Source organism: Pongo abelii, chromosome 3 (assembly GCF_028885655.2).
Source record: "Pongo abelii isolate AG06213 chromosome 3, NHGRI_mPonAbe1-v2.0_pri, whole genome shotgun sequence".
Lineage (NCBI taxonomy): Eukaryota > Metazoa > Chordata > Mammalia > Primates > Hominidae > Pongo > Pongo abelii.
This window is the reverse complement of record NC_071988.2, coordinates 179,791,342-179,804,556: the sequence shown is the minus strand read 5'-3', so window position 1 is coordinate 179,804,556 and position 13,215 is coordinate 179,791,342.

Sequence of the window (13,215 nt, the reverse complement as noted above, 5' to 3'; positions counted from 1 at the left end):
AAACTTTGCTAACCTTTTCACCTTTACTAATTGGATACTCTGACTTTTCTTGAAGATTATACCAACAGACTCCATTAGCCTTCTAGACAATGAGTAAAAACAGATTATGCAGTTAAGCCTTCAGGAGTGCTAGCCCAGGAGCATGCTGAAAAATACCACGTTAGAAATAACCTGACAGTGATAACTTCAGGGCAGTTGGGAAACTATTTTCAGCTTAGATCCAATCTGAAAATTAGCTTTCTTGCCAAAAAGCTGCATTTTAGAAAACTCCCACCTGCATATGACATGGGGCAGAAAACGTAGAGGCAGCAGAGAGAAGGAGCCATAAGAACAACAACAAAAAAGTGGTTATATTGGGCTACTGACAATGTCCGGCACAGATACCATTTGTCCAATACAAATATCATTTGAGAAGCACGTACAGTATAATTTTATTCCTAGTACTTATCTTCCTTTCCTTTACCCATTATTTAAAAGGAACACAAAACAATGTTGAAATTACTATAAGTACCTAATATCAGATCTTTCTAGTAAAACTATGTGAAATATATATTGTGAGGCCTTCATGAGTACAGCTTGGTGGGTCTGATTACCTTTGTACTTTTTAGAACTTTTTGCCTAGGCTTAGCCTGAGTGAGGGTAAGGGGATGAAAGAGTGAATGTGCAATTTTCATTCTTCTGTCAGGGTTTCTCCGTGGTCACTATCCTCTTCCTGCATAGGTATTAAGGCTGAATTTGTCTATACACCAAACCTGTACCTAGGAGGAATATTTGCTCTGTGCCGTCAGCAGTGTAGAAATTAGAATAACCAGGTGAGTGTCTGCAATGTCTGCTCATTTCACAGAAACTCAGAACAAGCAGGCCTGTGTTTTTCTTGCAGCCTCAAGAGGGAGGAAAGAAAAGAGGGCTATGAGTGTTCTCTTAGACACAACAGCAAGTAACAAATAAATGCAAAGGGAAATTTTGCTTTTTGCTTAATTAGCTTCAAATGTCTCAAACATTATAGATAACCATGTGATAAATGTATGACGGTAAAAAGATAATATTGGGAAGTTTAGCAGAGTACAGCATCAGCTATTATTAATCTGATGAACTTTTCATTTGTAACCTTTGAAAATACTATTACCGTAAAGTGACACGTGGGGACAAATCCCTGCAGAAGACATTGTTAGGATTTTAAAGTGTACAAAGATAGACAACAGTAATAATTTGGAGCCCTAAACTTTTTTGTTAATAAGAATTTTAAATAAATTATAGTGGGATGGACACATATTCTGTTTTAAAATAGAATGCATACTCCTAAAAGTTTTTTTGTAAATAAAAAGTATATTTTAACAATACCTAGTTATACTAAGAAATGCTATAAAAATCACTTTGGGAGGGTAATTATACTCATTAATTTAGTTTCATTTCCACTTCTAAGCCTTATTTTATTACTTGTTTAAGCCTTATGTTATTATTTGTTTATATAGGGCTATCATTTGTATTTAAGAAAAGGTATTCCAAATATACTATATAAAGCAGCTGAAGAAGAATAAAGCTGGCTCAAAATCCCTGGATGAGTTTCTGCTGTGGTCGTGTTGCAGTAATTGGGACTAGACTTGCCATCTGCCCATAAATATCTAGAAAACTAAGCGTGATAGATAACACATCTGTGTCCAAAAATGGGACAACAGTCAGTGTGAACTATGACCCCTGAGATAAGGGAAACAAATGAGGAGAGGCCTACAATTGCCCTTGCTCTCTGCCGGGAGGCACTCTCTAGAACACAGTGTGGGATGGGACTACAAAACAGAACATAAGGGTCTTACTAATGAAAAACAGAACAGAGCAGGGGGAGGCAGAGCTGGCTACAGTTTAGAGGACTTAATGTCAGAGAGAAGGGAGCTCTGCAGAGCTTCAGAAATCCATATAAGGATCTCCTTGAGGCTGTTGCTAAATATTAAGTAAAATTTGTGTGGGGATTAACTCCATGAGGTCAGGCAAAAAATAATCTAGGAGTTGTGTACCAAACAATTCCCAGAGCTTATTGGGTAATGTTGAAGTCTGACCACTCAGACTGCCAAGTCTTCATCTGAACCTCAAGGGTATCCTGTAGATACCTAATGACAGTTACTCCTTAGTAACTGTTGTAAGTGTTGTAAGCAGTTTCTGAGATGCTTCCAATGATTCAGACCTCTTAATATTCATGAACTTTTGTAATATTTTCCCATCAAGTGCTAGTGGGACATAGAACTTGTTTGTAGAGAATAGAATACAGCAAATGTGATGAGATGTTACTTTTGAGATTATATTAGAAAAGAAAACAATGCTGGCTTACATTTTACTTGCCTTCTGTCTTGCTGACTTGTTCTGATGGAATCTAGCTGCCATATTGTGACCTGCATTATGAAGAGGACGATGTGGCAAGACGCTGAGGGAGATCTCCAGCCAACAACAACTCATGAGCAATTAAATCTTGTGATGAACCACTGGAGTCATCTGGAAAGAAGATCCTCCCACCTTCAATCTTTGAAATGGCTAGAGCTCTGATGACAGTTGAATTACAGCCTTAGGAGAAACAGAGAGCCAGGGAAATTTGTGCCCAGGTTTCTGTCCCACAGACATTGTCAGATAATAAATATCTCTGCGTTTTTAAGCTTCTATGTTCTGGGATAATTTGTTATGCTACAATAAATAACAACCTGGAAGTGAGGTGCTGCCATAGTAAATATCTAAATATGGATCATTAACACATGTCTAAACTAGCCTTAGAATAATAGCTACTCTAGACTTGTTAGCAGAGCTTAAAACAAGCCTTAAGGGAATCAAGCTGATCCAGAAATAGCATGCATTAGAAGATTAAAATCCAACTTTCCTTAAAGAGTGATAGAAAAAGTAAAATTCACAATATCCAACATTCAATCAAGAATTACTATGTGAGAACATGGAAAAACGTGACCCATAAAAGGGAGAAAATTTAGTGAATAGAAACAGATCCCAAGATGATAACAATAATAGAATTAATAAACAGGACTTTGTAAACAACTATGATAAATATGCTTGACTGTTTAAAGAAAAACATGAAAATAATAATGATGAGAGGAATTAAAGATATATAAAAGGACCAAATAGAACATCTAGAGTTTTATTTAACTCAGGCACTATATGAAGTTAAAGATACACTAGGCAAGACACTGTAGAAGATAAGATAGATAAACTTGAAGACATGGATCTCAAATTTTTCTAAATTGACTTTCCTATGGGGACAGAAAAGACTAAGAAAATATAAACAGTGTCTCCTTAACTTTTTATACTGACTTAGTGTCTCAATTACTTGTAATGATATGAAACAGTCCAATGTATGTATCACTGGAATCCTGGAAAGAAAATGAGGGACCAGAAAAAGGTTAAAGAAATTCTAGCCTAAATTATTCCAAAATTGGTAAATACAACATATACTCACTTTGTAGAAGTTCAATGAATTTCACTTGAGCTAAACACCAAACAAACAAACAACCCGACCAATTATCAGAAGCAAAAACAAAAAAACCTATAAGCACATCATAATCAAATTATTAAATACTAGCAATGAATGAAAATCTCTTACACAAGTCAGAATATAAAATGCAAATTATTTAGAGAAGGAAAAAGATAACCTATGACAGAAAATAATTAAATAACATCTTCAGAAAACCATGGAACACTGCTAGAAGAAATCACAGATGACACAGAAGAAAACACATCCCATACTCATGGATGGGAAGAATCAATATTGTGAAAATAACCATACTGGCCAAAGCAATCTGCAGATTCAATGCAATTCCCATCAAAATACTACAATCATTCTTCACAAAACTAGAAAAAGCAATCCTAAAATTCATATGGGACCAGAAAGAGAGTACATATAGCCAAAGAAATACTAACCAAAAAGAACAAATCTTGAAGCATCATGTTACTGAACTTTAAATTATACTACCAAGCTATAGGTACCCAAACAGCATGGTACTAGTATAAAAATAGGCACATAGACCAATGGAACAGAGTAGAGAACCCAGAAATAAAGCCAAATACTTACAGCCAACTGATCTTCAACAAAGCATACAAAAATATAAATGGGAAAGGACACACTATTCAACAAATGGTGCAGGGATAGTTGGCAAGCCACATGTGGGAGAATGAAACTCTATCCTCATCTCTCATCTTATGAAAAAATAAACTCAAGATGGATCAAAGACTTAAATCTGAGACCTGAAACCATAAACATCCTAGAAGATAACATTGGAAAATCTCTTCTGGACATTGGCTTAGGGAAAGACTTCATGACTAAGACCCCAAAAGCAAATGCAAGAAAAACAAAAATAAACAAGTAGGATCTAATTAAACTGAAAAGCTTCTGCACAGCAAATAGCAGAGTAAACAGACAACCACAGAGTGGGAGAAAATATTCACAAGCTGTGCATCTGACATCTGACAAAGGACTAGTATCCAGCATCTACAAGGGACTCAAACAAATCAGCAAGGAAAAAACAAAAACAGTCCTATCAAAAAGTGGGCAAAGGGCATGAATAGACATTTCTCAAAAGAAAATATACAAACGGCCAAAAACATATGAAAAAATGCTCAACCTCACTAATTATCAGGGAAATACAAATTAAAACCATAATGAGAGACCACCTTACTCCTGCAAGAATGGCCATAACTAAAGAGTCAATAAACAATAGATATTGGTATGGATGTGGTAAATAGGGAACATTTTCATACTGCTGGTGGGAATGTAAATTAGTACAATCACTATGGAAAACAGTATGGAGATTTCTCAAAGGACTAAAAGTAAATCTACCATTTCATCCAGTAATTCCATTACTGGGTATCAACCCAAAGGAAAATAAGTCATTATATAAAAAAGACACATGCACATGCATGTTTATAGCAACACAATTTGCAATTGCAAGGGGATGGAACCAACCTAAGTGCCCATTGACCAATAGGTGGATAAAGAAAATGTGGTATATTTACACCATGGAATACTATTCAGCCATAAAAAGGAACAAAATAATGTATTTGGCAGAAACTTGGATGGAACTGGAAGCCATTATTCTAAGTGAAGTAACTCAGGAATGGAAATCCAAATACTGTATGTTCTCCTTACAATCGGTAGCTACCTTATGAGGATGCAAAAACATACAAAGCAATATAATGGACTTTGGGGACTCAGTGGGAGAATTGGGGAGGGTGAGGGATAAAAGACAACATACTGGATACAGCATGCACTGCGTGTTTGACGGGTGCACTAAAATCACAGAATTTACCCTAAAGAACTCATCTATATAACCAAAAACCACCTGCAGCCCTAAAACTAAAGAATTTTTTTTAAAAAATAACATCTTCAAACTGTTAAAAGAAAAAAAAAATCAGTGTAGAGTTCTATACTCTGCAAAAATGTACTTCAACAATAAAGACCAAAAGAAGATTTTTAAAACAAACAAATGCAGAATTTGTCACTAGCAGACTTTTACTTCAGAAAGCAATAAATAGAACTCTTCAGGTGTAAGGACAATGATACCGGATGGAAACTTGGATTAACTGAAAGTAATAGTGTTGTGATTGGTAAATATGTTACTAAAAATAACATTGAGTCTTTTTTTATTTTAATCTTTATACAAGATAAATGACTCTTTAAAACAAAAATAATAGAAAGTATATTGTGAAGTTTGTAACATGTATAACATGTATAAAAACAAAAGCACAAATAGGAGATGTAATTATATGTAACTTTTAAAATATTACATGTGAAGTGGTATATCATTTGAAGTCAATGTGACAAGTTAAAGATGGACAAATCCTAAAACCTAGAACAACTGCTAAAAATGAAACAAAGTGATTGTTATAGTGAATCAGGGAAAATAACATGGAATATAGAATGCTATCAAGATGTCAAAAAGAGAAGGAAAGGGAAAAATAGCAGAGGTATAAATACAAAACAAATAACAAAGTAATAGCTTTAATCTCAATAATATCTATAAATTAGATGAAAGAAAATGGAATAAAGACTGCAATTAAAAGGAAGAGGTTCTCATGCTGGATAAAATAGCAAGACCCAATTATATGCTGGCCACAAGAAATATATTTCAAATATCAAGGCACATATAGGTTAAATAATAAATATAAAATTCATATATATTTTCAGCATATATCTATGTATCCCTAATTGTGTATGCCCATAATAATAGAACTTCAGAATGCATGAAGCAAAAGTTGACTGTACTAAAAACACCATTAAAAATACACAGTTATATGTAGAAATTCAACAATTCTCTCTCAGTAGTTGGCAGAACAAGTCAATGTTAAAAATCAATAAGAGTAAAGAAGGTTTGATCGATGTAAGTTAATTGATATTTGTGGAATTTTCTATTCAGCAACAGAAGAATATACATTCTTCTCAATTGCAGACGGTCCACCCACCAAGATGGACCCTGTACTGTTCTGTAAAACATGTTTTAAGAAAGTTACAAGACTGAAACTGTACAAATTATGTTCTGCACATAATAGAATTATATTCTATATGTGATAAAATTTAATTTTAAATTAACAGCAGAAAGGTATCTAGAAAATTCCCAAATACTTGAACATTAATCAGTATACTTCTAAATAATCACAAGTCAAGGGAGATTCACAAAGGTAGTATGAAGTATTTTGAATTGAATAAAAGAAAAACATACAATGTCAAATTTGTAAGATGTAGCTAAAACAATGCTCACAGGGACATTTAAGGCTTTAAATTATTAGAAAGAAAGGTCTACAATATTCTCTATTGACATCTAAGGAAATGAGACAAAGAAAAGAAAAATCAAATTTGAAGTTACTGGAATAAAGAAACAAGATAAAAAAGAAACAGACAAACAAAACAACAAAAAAGAAACAATAAGGTGAGTGCAGAAATTAATGCAATAGAAAACAAGTAAATAATGAAGTCAGTTATGCCAAATAATTTTTTAAAAGCTTAAAATCAATAAATTTCTGGGTAGACTGGTAAAAAACAAAAGAGTGAAAATACAAATTATTAGTATCAAAAAGAAAAGAAAGAGCATTACTCCAGATCTTGCAGCTAATAACGACTCTAAGAAAATATTATGAGTAACTGTGTCAATAATTTTGACAAATTAGAGAAAATTTAAAAATTATTGGAAAGAGAAATTATCAAAATGGATAAATCTCTAAATAATTTATACAAAAGGATTAATATATTCTGTATTAAATTTTGTCATGAAAAATGGTAAAAAGTTGAAGTCTTTTTGGCACTGATATCTGTAAGTTACTAGTTGAAGATTACACTTTCTAACTGTGTTAGTCCACTCTCACACTGCTATTAAGAACTATCTGAGACTGGGTAATTTATAAAGAAAAGAGATTTAATTGACTCATAGTTCTGCATGACTGGAAGGCCTCAGGAAACTTACAATCAAGGCTGAAGGAGAAGGAGAAGCAAGCATGTCTTTACCATGGCGGATCAGGAAAGAGAGAGAGTAAAGGGAGAAGTGCCACACACTTTCAAACAACCAGATCTTGTGATAACTCACTCACTATCACGAGCACAGCAAGCACACCCCCATGATTCAGTTACCTCCCACCAAGCCCCTCTCCCGACAGGTGGGGATTACAATTCGAGATGAGACTTGGGTGGGGACACTGAGTCAAACCGTATTACTAACTTTCTAGGTGAAATAATGCATATGTTGTTATACACATAATTGATATTCAATATCATTGTTTACTAGGGACTATAAAATATAGCTATTATAGGATACCAGTACACAGCTAATAGAATAGTTGCAATTAAAAAGACTGACAACAGCAAGTATTGGAGAGTATACGGCACAACTGTGACTCTCATATGTTGCTGGTGGAAGGTAACATGGTACAGCCAGGATGGAAAACAATCAGTGATGTATGCTTGCCATGTGATCCTTCCATTCTACTCCTAAGTATTTATCAAATAGAAATGACAATATGTGTTTGCACATGTGTTTCAGCCCAGAACTGGAAACCAACAGGTGGATGGATTAAATGTTTTATTCATATTAGTTCCAAAATGGAAACAGGGCAAATATCTATCAAGAAGTGAATATATAAACAAACTGTTGTACATACATTGGATAAATATGTTGTGCATATAATGGAATATTATTTATAAATAAAAAGAATAAACTTCTGATACATGCAATATGCATATATCTCAACATGCATAAAAATGTTTCGCTGAGAGAAAGAAGCCTGACACAAATGAGTATACAGTATTGAAATCCAATTGCATGAAATTCTATAACATGTAAGTCTAATCTTTAGTGACAGAAAGAAGATCATTGTTTACTGGAGCCAGGATTGCAACATACGGATACTTACTGCAAAAGGGCTCAAGGGACATGTTCTGTTTCTTGATTGTGTTGTATCCAGTGTCAAAAGCAATCAATATGTATGCTTGAAATGCATGCACTTTATTGTGTGTAAAATATGGCTTAATAGAGTTGACAGAAAACTTTTTTTAAAATAGAAAAAGAACAAGTTCCTGGAATATTTTCTTAGTATTCAAATGTTTTAATATATTGGAAAATAAGACAAAAACTTTAAGAAATTAAAGAATACAAAATCTATATTCTATAAACAAGACAAAAAACCCCTAAATCTATTTGTGTTTATATTAAACATAAGGATCAGTATATGTTTACTTTTCCATAATCAAATACTATATAGAAAAATGAAAATTTAGTAAATATGACTTTCTCTTCTTACTGAAAAAGATGCAGGGAATAAAGGAAATAAAGAGAAGGAAGTGAGAGAAAATGAGTGGAAAAAACGAGGTGGTTTTGGGTTATATGGTCACAGTGTCTAACATAGATGCTATAGGGCCCAAAAATCCTTGAATTTGAGGGCAATAAAAAGAAAAATCATTGCTTGGGTCAGTGGCCTAAAGTAAAACATTGATTTTCAAAGTTTGTTATGTTGTCTGGGGACTATACCTAAAATTGCTTGTATAAGTCTCATGTATCCCTTTGCTGTAGAGACACCAAAGACAGAATGTCTTACTCAGAGGAAGAAGAAGTCATAAGAAACGTATTTAGCCTACGGAGGAAGTCTGGAGCAGAGTTTTGCCAAAGTGGGGTCCTCACATGGTGGGGAGATGGAGATGATACACTGGGATTTGAAAAAAAATATTGGAACTTTATTTGTATCTATTTTATCTACAATTTTAAATTAAGCTTTTTAATAGATCACATACTCATTGACCATTATTATTTTATTTTCCAAATATGAATGGTTTTAGGCAGATTACCACAGTAACCACCACCTCTGAAGGATTATACCTTTCTGCTTCTCTTATCTTCTTTATCTGCCTGGGCCCCAAAGGAACCTGACTTCCACTGTGGGGACATGGTCAATGAATCATTGCAGTTTGTGGGGGTGGGGGGCAGTGAGGTTTTTCTAGCCTAGAAAAGAAGAAATGGAATGTATTTTTCAGATGCAGATTTTTCTTACTAGAATGATTACTCAAAAGCCAAACATAGCTCTTTGAACCAAGATTGCAAAACTGGCGAGCACGTACACATCATAATTTCTTCGGTGGAGGCAACTCAATTTTTTTAAGGTTCATATAGGAAATTCTTCCCATGGGGCTTCAATTTTCAGAGCAGCTTCCCCGTTGGGGAGTCCATTTGTTTATCTTTGATGAATAAAGAGAAGCCTGAATAGCGATTTAGTACACAAGGAAACAGGAAGAAGGAGCTCATTCTCTAGAATTAGGAACTTTTAGAAAAAGTGAGGCAAGTCCAAAAATATGTTTTAAAGTGTCTGTGAATCATTAAATTATGATCTGTAAAATCTGTATAAAATTTCACTTGCTATCTCAGTTTGCTTTGAATTGTAATCAATGTTCTTAAGTGTATCAGCATCCTGACTGTAGTTTCTAGAAAGAAATCATTTAGTAGAATCAGGAAAGCACATTTCTGCATTCAATAGCTCTTTACTTAAATGCACACAGCAGTTTTCAGAAGTGGCTTTTCCTCATTGCCTATATTTGCATAACGTTTATTGCCAGAAAGATTATTTAAAAGCAATGAAAGTTTGAATTTCAGGGTGTGCTCTTTAATCAAGGCTGTGTTTATACATCTGGAATCGTTTGGTTATTCAGAAAAGTCTAATATGTTGCATTATTTTCTGTGAATTTTTACCAATAAGTTATTTCCAAAAAATGAAAAATACAGGTTTTGGAATAATGCATTTTAAATTTGTAGTGTATATGCATTCTTAGACTATTGCTTATTTGAATTGATGAGAGTTACATAATTGGTCTAGAAGGAGGCTTGTCATCTTGTCAAGCAGAGGAAGAAAGAGATTTGGAATCATGAATAAAAGACATTTTATTCTTGGCTCTTCATTTACTCTTTGGAAAGTCTTAGGTAAATACATAGTTTTCTTTTCCATCTATAATCCAAAATGCAAATAGAGCAATAATATTGTTCATCAGACATGAAAGAGATTTATCTTGCATTATTTTAATTCTCCAAAAATGAAAACATCATGCAAGGCTTTAAATAAACCCCTGCAATTTCTAATCTATTTTTGCATATATAGAGAATTCAACTGTTGTTCCCATTTACTTTTTTTTGTTTTTATCTGAAAATACACGAAATCAGAATCTTACATTATAGAGCATTAATAATGAAGCTCCAAAATTAAAGTTATATGTATTTACTTAAATATGTGCCATCAAATTTGTTCTCTAAATCTGGGGAATGGAGTAATTCACTCCACAATTCTCAAAATTGTTCCCCAAATTTCCTTCTCTCCATAAACTAATGAAACTACTATTTGTTATGCAGCATTAGAACTGGTGCACAGTCCAACAGAAAGGAAGCTGATTGACTGACTATATTTAACAAGGATTGTTCTATTTTATACATAAGGAAAAGAGTAATGATTGTAAATAATAAGCACTAATCTTTTAACCTTTGTTTTTACTTTCAGAATTCTCACATCTATATCTAATAAATTTTCTTCAATGTTTTTACTGACTGTAGTCTTCATGAAATGTATCAGTAGAGAGTGTAGTTATTCTGTAAGATTTTGTCCTGGGTTTACTTTGTTCCAAATAGATCTGGAGAAATGCTACTATCTCATCTGTGTGATTTCTCACTAACAAAGCTAAAAACTTGTTTTTCAATCCAAACTCACAAAAACACGTATACATGCAGTTCCCCATATTTGTCTCATACATTCCTACACTACTAAGCCACCCCAAATTTCAACTTCTGTATAATGTCTTCCTTATTTGTTACATAAATCAACCAGCAAACATTTATTTGATGCATATATATGTGTATGTATTCAAGACATTAGGTTTTGAAAATATACCTACTTTCTTTGACTATAAATGAACAAATATAATTATCTGCCAAAAATATTTTCTATAACAAATATAATCTCAAAGCAGTAAGTACCTAGTTTAGGGTAGGAGGCTTTTAAACACATCTCTCTAATTTATTGGAAATTTCTTTCTTTTTGGAGAAGAAATCAAGTGAGAAACTCAACTGTGTAACTAATAGATACAGCATATAGTTCTTACTTAAATTGTATAAGTGGTAAGTAGATATTTTCTGAACTGTCTTTGTTTTACAAATAAAGGATCATGGCTACATTAGTGTGTTGCACTCCTTATCAACCACTTTTTTTACTCAGATATTAATTCTTATATTTGGAAACTGTGGCCTCTGTTTTCAAATTAATTTTTAACTAAATTTTTATTAATATATTTGAGAATTATTTTTTGATTTCCAAAATTTGCCTCCATGGATAAGAAGGATTTTGATAAGCAGGTAATGGGGGAAGAAATCTCAGTGAGATAAAGGACTCTAAACTCTGTTACCATCTCCAGAGTGGCCTCTTCATGGTACAGATTCCTGCTGATTCTTATGCCTGTCTAGATCAATCTTTTTCTATCCTGACACTAAAACAACTCAGAAGTTCTTTATGGAATGAGAATGAAAATAGCTTCACAGAACTTGGAATAGTGCGTGCCTCATTGTAGACATTATAGAAACGGCAACAATTGTTGATAAGTTTCATTATTATTCAAATATCAACTACATATATATACACACCTTTCCTTCCCTTCTGTCAAAGTTCCATTGTGAAATCCAGTTCTTTGGACTAAAATCCTTGTTTCGTTCAGAAAAGTGTTTTCTCTCTCACGATTTATTATAATCCATGTCAGTAGAACTGGATTCTGTCACACGGGGTTTCTCAGTCTCTGATGCATGTCTTTAGACATGTGAAGACCCATTGAAAATAGAATTGACTAATTTTATCTTTGCCTTTTGCTTGACTGTTTTATCTTTCTGTTTTTAGTAATGTTTTCATTAGTTCAGCTACTCTTGTTTGATATATTCTAAGGTTTTAAATTGATTAGAGTCAAGCCTAATCTTCACTCTGAATTACATCTGAACTTTACCATAATTTACTAAATAAATCAGTGTTTCTCAACTCTACTGCTTATTAGGATCACTTGGGAAGCTTTTAAAAGCTATGGGTGACTTGGCCCCCACTCCTCCTATAGTTGGACCTGGATATTTTTAAGTTAGCCAGGTGGTCCCACCTAAAAGTCAGAGACAAAAACCAGTGAAATAATCAGCTCATTGACCAATCTCTTGTGGGCAAGATGCCAGTCGTTAAGATACCATTCAGCTTTCTTAATGTAATCACTTAAGTTCTGTAAGTTCATATCACATTTATCGATCGTCTACCAATGAGAATTCGCTGTGCTCAGGACTGAAGGGACAAAAATAAGTCATGGGTTCAAGTGCCAAAGAAAGCATTTCTAATGTTTCCGTGGAAGTAATGTTTTCTGCTTTCATTTTCCCCTGTCATACGCATTCATACCCAACCTATTTTTTTTGTATTGATGCCTGTGTGAATTCAAAGGCCAATCAACATTGTGTCAAATGATTTGTAGCATTCTGACAGATGTTTATTATTCGCTATTAAATGGTACCATTTGCCTACAAAAGGTTTTAAACAGGATAATGACAAAAACTTGAGCTGTTTTGTGGTTCACAAATACAGTTTTATGGTTAGCAAGAATGAAACCCAGAAGGTATTGGATTCTGGCCTTGCCTGCAGTGATTAGGTAGAGAAAGCAACTATAGTTGTCAGCAGACCCTTTCCAAACATAACATCAAATAC